The sequence below is a fragment of the Corapipo altera genome, unplaced genomic scaffold (genome assembly GCF_003945725.1).
Source record: "Corapipo altera isolate COAL_440 unplaced genomic scaffold, ASM394572v1 61286, whole genome shotgun sequence".
Lineage (NCBI taxonomy): Eukaryota > Metazoa > Chordata > Aves > Passeriformes > Pipridae > Corapipo > Corapipo altera.
In genome coordinates, this window is record NW_020884907.1 from 4,519,662 (window position 1) to 4,535,671 (window position 16,010).

A 16,010-nucleotide genomic window follows, 5' to 3' on the forward strand; every position below is an offset into this window, starting at 1 on the left:
CTTCAAATCATAATCTATACTTCTAATGTGAAAATTCCTACAATCTCTTAAAATATTCAGAGATCATTCACTATTCATGCCTGTTTTCTCCATGAGGATATCTAAAAATGAATACCCATTGGAAATTGAATGAATATCCATTAATTTGTGATCCCATGATTCACGTACTTTGTAGAAGCACAATTTTAAGCATAAATCATGAACATTTTTTGAATATTGCACATTATATATGCCCCATTACCTGATTTAATTACACTTCATTTATTTTATAGATGAACATATTTTTCTGTGTCTCATTCTGTAATAAATTGTGCCTTAAGGAAGTAAAACAGTATCTCTAACACCTTTTTACACTGAGACCACTCTTTACTTCATAAATGCAACAGTTTCTCTCTTCCTCACTGAAGAGAGGTGTTCAGTTTTATCACCATAGGAAGAAAAGGATGCTCTTGATACCACAACTCTTAAAAACACTTATTTTCAAGCAGAATAGTCTTCTTTTTTATATTTAAGGGAATTGTCCTGGCCTTATAGTACAAGTTGTTTAAGCAATCCTCCCAATATGGGATTTCAAAAACGTTCCTGCAATCTTCAGAAATCTTAGTTATATATTTCGTCTCAAATCAGTGACAGTTTCTTTAATAATGATTTTCTCTAAAGACCAGCCTGCCTATTTCTCAGCAAGCCTTTTTGCAATTAAACTTTCTAAATAAATAAAAAATATCTGTTAGTAGATATGCTTAATTTTTACTCTAATATCTTATGATTACATTTGAAAGGTTTTTTACTAAGGGAAGAGTGTCTGTGTTTATGGGAGAAGACATTAGGATCCATTAGGTAAATGCAAAGCACAGATAAAGAAAGAGAGATTTTCAGCTTTGCTGTGGGGAAAGAGAAATTTATAAAACAGGGGATACCTTTGCTTTTCCAAAGTATATTACATTTTCCTTTCCCTTCTCTCATCTTAATGTCTCCTTGCATTTTGACTCTCAGAACACTTTTGGAGTTTTGCACATCATACACTTCCCTGTTCAAGGCTCTATCAGGCCCAAGCACTACTTTTCAGGTTTAAAGGTTGTTAAACTCTGATTCATATAAACAGTGATTTCCTAGCACTTTCTCTCAGGCTCCACATCCACATGCCACCATCTATTCCAAGAATATCTTGTGAAGAGAAGGAAAATACTTTTCTTAACCCACTGTCTCCTAGGGTCTTTTTCCATTCTCATTTATCAAGTGTATATGATGACCTTACATACACCTTTGCTTCATTCCTTCTCACCAGACATTATATGCAAGTTGTCAACTCATTGCCACACCAATAGGAAAAGAAAGAATTGCCTTTTTTCTTAGATAGTACAGTCAAAATAGAATGCCAATAGGAGGACAAAAGACAGTTCAATACTTGAGACACACAGTATACATAGTTTCACACTCAGTAAAAAATGATACTTCTGGGTTTTTCCTTTTTTTCTTACAAAGTTTTAAAAAGTTCCACATGAAGATTTTGAAACTTGAAAATTATCCTAAATCAAACGTAAGATAGAGTTTAAAATCACTGTTCAACAGATAAAAATACAAAGTGTGCTTATATTTGAATACATATTTTCAAACAACTGGCAATAGCTGTACCCAGGCATTAATGATGTTACATTAATGACAATGGAAAACCTAACATGCAGCTGATAAAGTAGTAAACACATTTCTTTTCCTTACCCTCCACTTATATTTAATGACTTAGTCCCCTCCTTGTACTGGTCCTTTACAGTGCACAGGGAGAATGAACAAATTCTCTCATTTAAACCACCATTATTGCTTTGATTTCAAAGTACTCTTCAAAGTACTTGCCCAATTTACCAATATGTTTAAGCTCAGGTCAGTTACTCTGCTTGGAGGTACAGAAGGAAGTGTCGGGAAGTAAGAAAACACAGTAGGAAATGTCTTTGCTAAGGAATAAACCTTTTTGAAATTTCTGATACATCGTTGCTATCAGCTGTCCTTTCTTGTCACACTCCTCTTATGAAGACCTTCCTTGCTCTTGGCATTTTCCAGACTCTAGTGTCTCTACTTTCCAAATAGTTTAAAAAGTCATAAGGAGTGTACCGAGCACAGACTAATTTGTAGATAATGATTTGTAGTTTTACACTGTAAGCAATACGCATTTAAAATGTATGTTAATATTTTTACTGCTTTGGATTCTACTGAAATACAATGGAAAATTGGATGCTTTGTGAGCCCAGGTGCATATTTTATTTACCCTACACCATCACTATAATTAGGAATGATTGTTTTTGTTACATATATCAGTGATTTTTAACAGGATTCTCCTCTTTTCCCTTCCCTTCTCACATTTCAGAAAGCTTCTACTGTTCCCCAGTAAGCTGTATACAAGTTGAATCCAAGTTATCTTAAATTCGCTGTAAATAAAGAAACACAAACCAGATTTCCCACAGAATATTTTACCAAGGAGAAGATCTTTGTGGAGTGAAGGTCAGTGAACATAATGGTCAGGGTCTAACAGAGGAGAAATTTCCACTTGCAGTAAGCTTTTAAAATTAATTAGACCTTGACTATTTTTCCTCTGCAGCCTACATACAAAGAGCATGGATGTGTTCATAAAGTCTCCTATGGCATCCCAGACAGAAGGATTTCTCTCCTCTCCTTCCCTGCATCAGATGCATCTTCATTAAATAGTGTTTTTTTCTGAACATATTATTACTTTTTCAATCATGACAGAAACAGAGTTTGTGTTGTACAGCTCTATTTTCTGTTTAATGAACTGTATAACCAGACCTGTTATTGTGTGTTTCTCTGTCTTTGAATCTATTCATGTGGATGCATTCTTGAATTTAGGATTAGAGCAGGAGAGGCATGTCTTATATTTATTAAAGACTGTCTTTTCCTCTGACTTTTTTCACACTGTTTTAACAGGGTATTAAATCTCAATAGGAAATTCAGTCATATACTACAACGACTAGATTGCAAAACCTAAGATGAACCAGAGAACACACTCAAAATGTTCGGCCTGAGCAACCCAAAGAAGACACAGGACTGCAATTTGATGTTGTTGTGTTACAAGTGATAGGAGAGGAAATGGTGAGAAGCACCATGCTAATACAAATCACATTTCAAAATAGCTACAATAGTGTGCTATTAGTACTTGTACTTACTAAAAGCTTCTGAAACCATATTCATTACATTCCTGAAAGTTTAGCAGAAACAAAAGTTTCTGCTTGTCTATTAAAAAAAAACAAATTACTAACTAAGCAGATTGCAGAAATATTTTCTTTGAGTTTAGAATGCTGGAACACCTCTTCTGTGAAGACAGGCTGAGAGAGCTGGGACTGTTTAAGCCTGGAGGAAAGAAGGCTTCTGGCAGACCTTTTAGCACCTTCCAGTGCTTACAAGAAGGACAGAGAGGGATTGTTTACAAGGGCATGTAGTGATAGGAGAAAGTGGAATGGCTTTGAACTGGAAAAGGATAGGTTTAGGTGAGATATAAGGAACAGGTTGCCCAGAGGAACTGTGGATGCCCCATCCCTGGAAGTGTTCAAGGCAAGGTTGGATGGGACTGTGAGCAACCTCGTCTAATGCAAGGTGTCTCTGACTATAGTAGGGGGATTGGAACTACATGATCTTTAAGGACCCTTCCTACTCGAATCATTTGATGATACAGTGATCTACAACAGAAGAGGTAGAATAGGGAACTCCAGGTTTCTCTGTCCATTTTTAAACATGATTTCAAAATCATTCATCAGTCTGCTCATTGAAATCCTAGAAAAAAATTCAGTCTAGCCCAAATAGCAAGGGAGGTTGGAAAGATTACAGAAATTTCAGGTAATTTTTGTAGTTAAGGCAGTCTGTTGAAAGACAAAGAGTATCCAAAGAGTTAAACTTAACTGTAACACCTTTAAATTGACATCAAAACATTGTTTTCTCTCACATAAGTTTCTCCTTTCATTAAAAAGAGATATAATGATTTCATGGTAACTAAAGCTCGAGATCAAGACATATGAGCTAAAAATAGCATTAAAATTGAGGAAAGACATCTGTGATGTTTAAATATTGAAAGAAACTTATAACTCTTACCAAAAAAACCTAAAAAAGTGTACAGTTGTCTTTTTTCCTAGACATATATTCCTGTTAAATTTAAAAAAACCAACCAAACCAACAAAAAGCAAAAATCTTAGCTGTAGTTTATTGCTTCTACTGCTTCTGATAAACATCAAAGTATATAATTATGGCCTGTGCTTTTGAAAAAACCTCCTTAATTCAGAATTCATGACACATAAAGGTTACTACAGTCACTTTTGGCTAATGGTGATTGTAATACAGTTAGGGGTGATCTTGCAAACACACATGTAGACCTCAAACTCCCCAAAAAATCAACAAAACTACATAGGCAGGATAACGCATTAAAACATAACCTTTTTCAAAGTCAAGGTCAGAGTTGAGGCAGATTCTAGAAAACTATTGCACTGAAATGGGCATTCACACCATTGGCTGTTGTTAATGGTGATGTGTGGGTAAGAAATTATTATGGATTATTTTGCTTGAAATGAAAATAGGGATAATGCAAAAGCCATCTTTCAGGCAACTCCAAATGCTGTTTTTCCATCCCTGCCTCAATAAAATGAAATATTCTGTCCTTAAAAAAATGCCCTGTTTGATCTAAAGGGCAAGCAGTTTTATCGGTGATACTTTAAAATTAATCATCTCTTCAAAAATATTTCAGGTTTTGTTCCTGCCCTCCACATGTTTTCAGTCAAGTGTATTCACCTGAGTTTAATAGTGTTTGCATATAGCTTTCTCCGTTCCTTTCAACTTATAAAGTCTTATATGAAGGCTTTCACTCCGTCTTCCCACTCATATTCATTATAGCACAGTTACAACAGAATTATTTTCTTAAAGGCAGGGAATGAGTTTCCTTGAGGTTTTTTTTTCCATTTTTCTCATTTTTTCTTTTTTTCCTAACACGACTGTCTGTGTGAAACAGTAGAAAGCTTTTCTGAAAGCCTCCCAGTTTGTGACCTGTCTCAAATCTGTCTCACTTGGCTACAGATGGCCTATCAAATCCATCAAGTTCTGATTGGAATAGATTACTAAATTGTTGGAGCGCTGGGATTAGGCCCATCTGTCTGCAGGAAGCTCTGTAATCATGATGAGAGGTTATTGTTGCCTGGGAGATGAAAAGCATCAAACCATGCTGCACTAAAGGATCAACCAAGGCTTTCCATAAAGTAAAGGAGATGGAAAAGCAATCCTATTCTGCTGAATCCAGTGAACACCAGCAAGGTGTTGTAAATATTTTTGAAATACTGCTTCATTGAACACACATTTTTTTAGGACATTTTTCTGTGATAAAGAGAGGTTTAAATACAAGCCAATTTTTCCCCTCTTGTTGTAACAGGATGTCATCACAGCTTAAGAGAATTGCAAACTTTGGTCCTGAATTGATTTGGACCTACCTGATTGTAGTCCTGAGGTTAGGCAGCTGAACTAGGATGAAAATGAAGCTTAGAAAGGTCCTACCTGCCAAAGTCAATTGTAACTAGGCCACAGAGACATTTGGTAACAGAATTCACCATATTTAACTACTTTCCTAACTTGAAATTTTCTTATTTCTTAATTTAGATCTATGAAAGTACCAAAAATATAATTGCAGGCAATGTTGTTTTCACTGAAAAGCTTGAACTGACCAGAGGCTTTCAAGCCAAGAAAGTATGAAAATACCTCTAAAAGTTTGTCTGCATGAAATACAAGAAACTATAGCTCAAACTCCTTCTGTGTGTTCTGCATCAGAAAGATTGGGAAGGAAAAGTCATGTCCTTGCACTCACCAGAAGGCATTCAGAGTAAGGGCCCATTCCAGGCTAGAGTCTCAGGAATGGCTAAGTTTTCAGAAAGGGGTGACAAAAGTGTTCACTTTCTTCCTCATCTTCACTCTACACTTCAACACCCCCAACAGCCAGAGATCTGAGAACCTTTCAACAAAAAGTCTTATGTAATTAAATCTGTACCAGCTTAACTTTCACACACAGTTAATTTAGCAGTTCAGAATAAAAAAAAAAAAAAAAAGAAAAAGAGGGGAAAAAAAGGGTGCTTTGGGGTTTTTTATTGTTAGTTTAGTTAAGACTTGTTTCTTAATTTAGGGAATACTTTTCCCCCAGCAGTTAATAGGTATCTTATCATTCTTTTCAGTAGTACCACGACTTTGTTTCTAGACAGAAAGTTACTCTATTTGTACTTTAAATTAATTATTTCTATACATTCAAATGAAATATGATTTTTAAGGGCAGCAGTGTATTTGTGTGTCATAAAAATTGTCAGGGTTTTTTAACAGAAAGACTAAGGTATACAAGTAAGGTATACATGTAAGAAGAAAAAAAAAAGATACAGTTAACATGTTTGTTAAAGTTTTAACATACTTCTAGAGATTCCTCACACAAAATTTGAGCTTACGATCAGGTCTGCTGTTATTACTATTTTCCGCTTTCCACCACTCAGATCTTTCTATGAATGCAGTTAGATTTTCATGTTTCTATTTTTACACATTCATGTTTGATGTGTGTAGGTTCAAAACAGAAAGTATAGAAAACCTATGTTTTAAGATTTTCACTTAGAATAACATTATGCCATTTTGAAGTGAGGGATGCAACACAGGGAAATGAAATACCAATGAACCATCACTGATGCTTTAGACAGGAGAGTGGGCAAACCAAATCCAAATAACTTTTTCTCTCACAGTAGAAACAAGTACACAGGAAAAAAAATGTGATTTAATCCTTCTGGATTGCATTGAGGTGTTAACTTAAATAGTATAAAAATACTTAAATTGTGTCTCTTTTGTAATATAACATATATACAGGGTTTTTTCACTGAGAAAAAAAAATTGTGAGATCCACAGAGGGAAGAAAATTGTCAAGTAACATGGTCTGCTCAGGAAAATATTACAAACTTTGGTGAACAAAGAAGTTTTATTCTTCTCTCTGAAGGCACCTGTTGTACTCAGGTCATCTCTACTGATGCAGAATGCATGTAGGATAGGCAGAACAATCCTGAAAACAAGTTTCGTTGGGAAACTGGAAATTTTCTGAATTAGGAAATTTAGAAATACAGAAAAGCTTTTTGCTTTCAGGAAAAAAACTGTGGTCTTTGGCGGTAAGAAGGTGGACCAAGTCAAGGGATAATTCTTGAAACACTCAAAAAGCCTGAGGAAATAGATAAAAAAGGAAGGTATAGTTAAACATTCAAACATCTCATACTCTCAAGTTTTCTAAGTGATTGCAAGCCAAGCTTCCAAACAAGCTTTATTGTCACTGGAAGTTAAAATCTGCAAGTAACACTTTCTTTCTCTTTCCTATCTGTAAAAGGAACAATATAAATTTTCTTCATTGAAGACAGTAAAAATTTTGATGTGTTTATATGCAATGTAAATTGGGACACATATACTAGAGTTTTGTGGACACTTACAGTAACCTCAGACCAGAGTCCTTAAACCGCTGTCTCTATCCTGTCCTCGGATCCTACTGATCCAATCCACAGATCTCACAGATTCCCTGTCAGCCCTGTGGCAATGGCTGCAGACTTCTGCTGCTCAGTTACTTCAGATACTGTGTTCCAGAAGTCATGGTGCTGATAATAAGAGATGAGGAAGAGTTTCATCACTTTCTGACACATCAAAATCCCAGATGAAAAACACAGAGAGCACCAACAGGCTAGCCAGTGCACAGACCTCCAGCAAGCTTATCTTCTCCTTAACTAACCAGGGTAAAGTATGGTCAAATACACACTCTGTGACTTTTGAGTCTTGTGATCTCCACAGCAACCAAGCAAGGATAATACAAACAATACAGATTTTCACAATTCAATAAAATCTCTGTCTGTACTTCAGGGCTTAACTGATTTTAAAAATAAATGCATATAAGAAAGGGAGTGGGAAAAAAGGAAAAAGGGATATAAGGTGGTAGCTGAGTCCATTCTTAGTTATCCCTGGATGAGTTACTTAAACTAATGAATTAGTCGGAACCCTTCTCTCCCATACTATTCTTAACAACGCAGGACATGATGCAGGGGTCCTTCCTAGTCCCATGAAAGCTGCACAGAAATCCCCTACCAAACTTACAAATTTGTAACAGACTTGCAAATTGTACAAATATGGTCCTATTACCTAGTTTAAATGGATTTTGTCTTGCTACTATGTTTGTTCTAGCACACCTCTCTGATATCCTTGGAAAGAGACAACCCACTCAGCTAAGGAAGAGAATCCTTATATTGTAAGTTCTTGGTGATATGACAATTAGTGATGTGGTTTTGCTTAGGGATTTAAAGCTGTAAAATATTGAATCTGACAGTCAAAACTATGAGCACATAGTCCTTCTACATCATGAAAGATTTCTACCCTATAATAACAAGATATATGTCATGTGTAGACATTATTTTCACTAATTCTTTTAGTAAAAAAATTTTAGACATAGTTTCCTAACATGATGTAGTATATACACTACATAGCCACCTTATAAATGGTTTTCTACAAGTATTTGTGAAAAGAACAAAAATGAAAGCAAAATGTCACAACTGAGATATTTTGCAGAAATCTTTAAATAATTTTCTAGTGCTGTGAAAAATCAAATATTGGTATATCCTTTTCTTCTACAACTACCTGTCTTACAATCTAATAATGTCTATTGTACTTTGTCTGCCACGTGTATCTTTCATTTTGGTCAAAGCCTTTAATCCTCCACTTTTTATATAAAATGCTATAACCATACAGTAGGTTAAGATTGATTGACAAGTGCATATAATTGTGGCTTCAATAGTAGAGTATGCTTTACAGTTGCAAAAAATGCACGACCTTGAAAATAAAGAAGTTGTGCCCTTTCTCTGGATAAAAGGATCATATCAAATTGGTTCGTTTCCTTGGCAGAATGAAATAAAAGGCTTCTTTTAACAAAGAACGCTTCCCAAAAGGCTGCTGGAGGAAGTCTCTTTGACTAGATAATACCACACCAATGAGAAAATCAAACAAGGTAAAAGCAGAATATTAGGAATTGTTCCCCTTTTAACCTCATTTTGTATTCAGTCATGTTTGAATAGATAAAGTAGAAGAAAGAAATTACTATGTATTTTTGCCAATATTTAGAAAAATGAAGGGTTTTGTGAAAAGACTAAGTTGGTAAATGGGAAAGACATGTTGAGTCTCCTAATCAAATATTCTGAACCTCGGCCTCTGTTATTTTAGTTCTAATATGTTTCATGGATAATGCAATTTAAATTTAATCTTGATTCTCTTATTCTGGATTAGTGGTGAATTCAGTCTTATTCAAATGCCTTACAGCTGATGAGGGGTCATAAAGAGAAGAAAAAGTTTCAAAGGCAAGATGTAAATTCAGGTTTCCACTGCAGGGAAGAAACTCTGGTTTAAGCACCCAGTTCAACACTAACACAGTCGTATACCACAGCACAGTTTTCTCTTATGTCTGTTGGACATTACTGGCAGGCAGAGATGTTCCTGTTCAGAATATAAATGAGTGAGGACAATCATGTACCACACATAGATATACACCTCGGCTAATCAGAAGTAACAAAAAACATTCACGCACTCCAAGTGTTGCTCTTACGACCTCTAAGGAAAAACACCTGAGGATGTGGAACAAAGCATGTTTCTTGTCTCCAAACAGGACAGAGAACAGATTTTGTTACCCCACCAGTACTGGCACCTTCTACCCTTCATCTCAGGCACTGGTTGAGCTCTTTAGCCTTCCTTCTTTTTGGAAGCTTCTGTTGTTGAGGAGAGGAATCACTCCTTATGTGTAGGGAATAGCTTCACCCTTTTACAAAAGAGCAAGTTTCAACCCAATAATTAGATTAATGGCAAAACCAATACAGAAATTTGTAGGAATATAGTGGTGGTTACATACAAGATAAATCAGGTTTTGTTTTGCAGTTAGTATTTGATCTGCACAGTTCACTACATGTAGGTGCTTTCAGCAGTATGAGGCAGAGCAAGCACCATGCCAGGTGGGTCTACCACCCGTGTCCTTGGGCAGAACTTTTGGGGCTCAGCCCCAGGGTAATAGGGATTCACCACTTGTCCCACCATCCTCCCTGTCTATCTGTATTTGAACATTTCTTCAGAAATGTTACTGCTCTCCCACTGCACCTCTACCAAAACAAAATGATACATTGATGAAAAGGGTCCTTTGTAGTGTACGAGACCTTGCCATTGTCTCCAAAGGAATAAGTCTATATGGACAAACTGAATCAGTATCCGTATGGACATGGTCATATGGAATATGGACATATGGACAAACCTAATCAACTGCTGGACCAGCAACTGAAATGAAATACATTTTCCTTAGAAACAAGTCCCACTACATATATTTATTTTAATGTTAATTTTTCGGGGACTGTTCTCCTTAAATACCATAATTCTTTATTTTTACTTAAATGGAATACATGTATGTAATCAAAAGTATGTTTGTTAGTTTTTGAAAGTGTTAAAAAAGTATTTCATCTTTTAACTTTTCTACAGAGTCATCAAAATATTAGATAGAAGAAACAATATACATAGACTACAAGGTGTGCTTTCACCCACAGTGACTAATAGAAAAGAAGTTTCTGACACATTAGGAAGCAAATATGGAGAACAAAATAATTTACTAACAAGCTTGAAAAAAACCCCCAAAACTAAAATAACTAATAAAAGACCAGAAAACAAACAACTAACTACTATTTTTCTAACCATTTTTACATTGGACTAACTCAATATAGCTCCTCTGTATCCAATCTTTAAACGTGCCTTACACTTAGATTTATTAAATACTTCATACATAAAGAATATTGTTCAATTGATTGTTAAAAGTGTATTCATTAATATTTAAAATTCCTTTGTAAGGTTCCTCTGTCACAGTTTTACGCAAGCTGAACAACTGTGGTTTTACTAATCCAATGGTCCCTATGTAATTAACAAAATAACTGACTTAACATATTTAATTTAAATGTCAAATTTAGACTAATTTTAAAATGCTACCTTCCAAACAATGTAACCTCACTGTGAAGATCTTCTTATTGTGAAGATGATTTCTTCTTCCAGATGTTCTTTGGGAAAAGAGATAAAAAGGAGAATAGATCAGAACTTGAGAAGCTAAATCACTGTTTACATACCAGGAATTTTACTGCATATAGGGGATATAGTAATGTCAGTGGTTTTCTAGACACAACAGAACAAATAAACACAACCTTAGCTTAATCATGCTCATGAATCAATAACCAAAATATAGATAGATACTTTCCTCTCCTGCGCTCATTCTTATAATTTTAATATTATGATTTTGGTCTTATGCCTCAAAGGCAAAATTAAGACATACTTTTAGTGACATCTTGGAAAATAAAAATGGGGTAGAATTCTTTTTCTGTAAAGTTTAGATTTTTAAAATCCTGTCTCTTTTATCTATTCTGGGTTCTGTAAAAGACCATTTAAGCTTACATTCTAAAGCCTGTCCACTCATTGCAATTAAAAGTTGGAATAAGTTATGAGCAATAAAAAGAGTAAATAATATTCAGTCTGAAACTAGAACTAATTATAAAGCTGTTGCTTGATTAAGGTGTTTATACTGAAGAGTATTAAAGGGATTAGTCTAAAGCTTTACATCCCGCAGCACAGAATTAATACGCAGGATTTAGACACTCAAATTTATTCAGGTGCACCAAACAATTATATGGAAAAGGAATACTCAACCCAGCTAATGACCACACTAGTCCACTAAGCTAATTTATATTCATGTACTTATTGACCTCTCTGCATACTCACAAAAGGTCTATTCTAATGCTAATATATGCTTCCAAGGCTGTCTTCATCTACTGAATCTAATCAGAGCAGACTTCAGTGAGGGGACAACAATGTACCCCACGGCTACCATTTTACACCAATGAAATATCTCCTGAAGGACAGATGAGACTCTCTTAGGTCTCTGTGTACACAGTGGTCTAAATTATGATCCTGGATGCAACAATGAATCACTGCCAGTGAGAGAAGCCTCCGAATACGCAACTGAGAGGAGAATCTATTACAGAGTATGCACACATAATGTGAAAGATAAAAAACCACTGAAACACAAACAAACAAAAAACAAAAAAACCAACAATAACCAAAAACCTGAAGACATACTAGTTAGTATAGGGAACAGTGTATGGGGTACTGTGAAAAGGAGAAAAAAAGAGGAGGAGATGTAAGAGATACATCTCTATTAAACAACTCCTGTCTAAGCACACACCAAAGCAAATTAAAGCATTAAATAAAGTAATATATGGTGCAAGGACACAATAATGCAACCTTTTCAAAAACTGCATCAAAAATGGGATCAGGCTTCTTTTATGACAACCCTCAGAAGGATGTGTGACCTTGTGGAAAGATGTTTGCTGAGCTCATAAGCAAATAAAGAAAAAGAGTTGATTTCAGCAGGAAATTACAAAACCTGCTTATAGGGTTCAAGTCCTCAGCAATCACAAATAAGCTTTATCAAACAAACAAAAACAAACAAAAACAATTAAGATTGGGTTTATATAAACATCAAAATGCAAAGGCAGACATGGAAGAGACGAAAAAACAACCTGCATTGACTTTACAGCTAATGCCTAAGAGAATGAAGAAAAGTTTTAGGGTACGGAAGTAATAAATTGCAGATAAAAACTACTTATCCTATGTAAAGGGTTAAGTCAGAGACGATCCTAGTACTGTGTTAGAGCACTGCTGACGTATTCTGGTGAGAAGAGACTGAAAGAAGCCTTCCATTGATTTCACCAGAATCTGACCATGTCCAGAGTAACCAGGCTAAGAGAGAATGGCACTTTTAAGATTAGAAACTAAGGAGTACCAATATGGTGAGATATCCACAGCATCTGAGCTACCAAAATAAACCCTTCAGCATGATCTGGCTAGCATTGACTATGTTCCATTTTGATCTCATGTGTGAAAGTTTGCCAATGGAAAGAGAAACAAACATCCATAGGCCTCAAAATCTTTTGACCGGTAAACAATTTTTTTTTTTTTTAGTCCTGACATTTGTACTTAACGACTTTATGGCTCTGCAATAAAACTTTGTGGTTTTCAACAGCACAAAAATAATTAAGTTTCAGGATTCTTCACTCTGTTCTATGATGAAAAATACCTGGCCAACATTTCTTAACTTGATAGCTTTGGGTCATCTTCAGGTCCAGTGTTTCAGACGACAAATCACAAGAAAATTGAGTCCTTACTGCTCCAGTACGGATTTTTCTGAGAGTTTTCTTACTCCTGGAAAGCATCTTCAAACTTCTTCCCGGATGATTCCATCTTCTGTAATTCCCCTCTTTTTTAGAAACAGAAGAGGTATTATGATAAAATCAGGGATTAAAACACTTACTTTAAAGTCCTCAGTAAGAAGCCCACTTTTTTAGTTCACTTACACAGTAGCGAAATTTTGGTCTTTACAACTGTTTTCCATTGTGTTTGTGCTCTTTTGGATTCTCCAAAGGTTAGTCTGAACACTTGGGACTAAGACATTCTTTGCACAGGAAATCCAGCTTCCTTTGTTCATAGTAGTCCTCTGAGTCTCTATTTTTCCTGTCACATACTGCAGCCACTAATAATTTTCTTTTTTTTGTTGTTGGTTTTTTTTTTGTCAGCAACTCAGTTCCTCACCCTTTGTAATATTTGGCTCCCATGCCTCTCATTAGCAATGCTTTGTAGTCTCTAAAGCTACGTGTTACCATCACGTAGTGCTCAGTAAGCCTCCCAGTTCTCTGAATTACTGTGCTGCATTCAATCTCCTCTGTTTAATTCAAAACTGTTGAATATATCACATTCTGCAGAGAGCTAAGTAAGGTAAATGCTAAAGGTGGCAACCTTTAGATTATCTTTCACGTTACTAACTCGTTGCTAGCAGATATAGGACAAGCACTATATGAAATTCCCTTTGGGAGTCTTCTTTCAGTTGTCTTTTGTGTTTCCAGAGAGTATGAGCTCCGATAGAGCTTTTAATTGTTCTACAGTTCTGCCTGGGGGACTTTTTAAAATTACTTTTCGTTCTTGATACCACACAACCAAACACTGTTCCTTTCCCTTGTTTAAGCATTCAAAGAAAGGTGTTAAAAGACAAGGTCACAGAGGACAGCTATCAAAGGCACCCAGTTATTTCTTGCCCATACTGAAAGCTGAAGAGATTTTATTTATAGCCACAGTCCTCCTGGTAGCAAACACACTTCTTGTCACTCCAACACATTTCATAGAAGGAGAGACAGAGGAAGCTGGGTTTGCTTATCTTGGAGAAGTCTAATCACAGTCTCCTACTACCAAAAGGGGAATCAACAGAAGATGGAGCCAGACTCTACTCAGGTATGAACAGAAAAACAATCAGAGGAAAAAAAAAAATCAGTTTGCAGCAGTAGGTGAAAAAAACAAAAAAAAAAAAAAAAAAAAAAAAAAAAAAGTGGGTTTTTTTTCCCCATGACAGAGGATAAGAACCAAAGTATGACACTTGGAGAAGGTGTAGAGATATTCAAACTCATCTGGAGATGGCCCTAAGCAACCTGGTCTAACCCAGAAGTAGGATTTTGGAACAAAAGACCTCTAGAGATTACTTTTAACTTCAATTATCCTATAATTAATCTAATAATGATATCTTTTCTAGATCAAATATCAATAAACCTGGTAGATCTTCTGTGGTCATTATGTAAGTACAGAGGTTAGAAGAGACCTCAAAAGTCATCTAGTCTCTTTTTTTACCGCAGTTCAGGACCCATTATCCATTTTTTAATATCCCAGTTATCCATTTTTCAATTTAGACATTTGTCAGATCTATGTCCAAACATTAAGGGTGGGAAACGCTTCCCCACATTCATCTTGTTCTTCATTCGTATGTTTACACAACTATTTACAAACTATTTTAGCTACAGTCTTCCACTGGTTTTATTGTTAAAGGGTTTTTTTCCTGAAATATAATCCATATCCTTTTTCTGTAATTTATCTGTGTCTTGTCTGGCTAGAAATGCAGAATCAGAATTTCGAAGAAAGAAACTCTCTTTGGGATTACCCCACTGCAATTACAGACACAGGTCTACATAGGAATGTACAGAACTGTATTAAAAAGAATAAAAATCCCAAATCCACAGTCTATTGTTTTTTCTAACTAAAAACCCAAACCCCTCTATATTGACCTAAATTCCCATTAAAAAAATTCCATGCCACTTTTTGCTGGTTTTTTTTAAGAGGGATCCCCTCTTCAAAGTTATTTTCTTGGGATCCTTTTTGACATAGCTATGATTGTGTTGACACAAACACATAGAGGATTCATTGTTTTCCCACTTAGATAGGCAACCTTTAGACACCTAATTCTACATGTGTAGGTCAGAGGACCTGACAAGATGCGTCACAGAGTCCTGAGGGAATTGGTTGACTACCAAGGCAGTCAACACAGTATTCAAAAAGTCATGTCAGTCAGGTGAAGGCCCAGGTCAGTGGAAAAAGCAAAACATTGTACCCATTTTAAAAAAGGGTAGAAAGGAGGACCCTGGGAACTACTGAGCTGTCAGTCTCACCTCTGTATCTGGGAAGATCATGGAACAGATCCTCCTAGAAGCTGTGCTACGGCACATGGACAGGGAGGTGAATCACTAGGTTACCTGAGTTTAGAAACAAGTATTACAAGGCAAAAAATCTGAAGTATGTCAGATGATTCTTCTCATCCTGTGGAGCTACTTTTGCCATTTAATTGGTACACTATAACATGGTCTCTTGTCCATTCCTTTCCTAGTGGACATAGGAACCTTCCCATCAAGTATACTATACTAATGAATATGGTACAGTAATATGAAATATATGGGTGCCTTGCCCTGCTAAAGATGCAGTACTGCAGAAAGCAAAAATATCTACTAAATCTAAAATGCCAATTTGAGCAAAGTGAATGAAAAATACTGTGTGCCCCCCCCCCCCCAAAAAAAAATTCTGTTGTCTAACTTCTCAAAAATATCTTT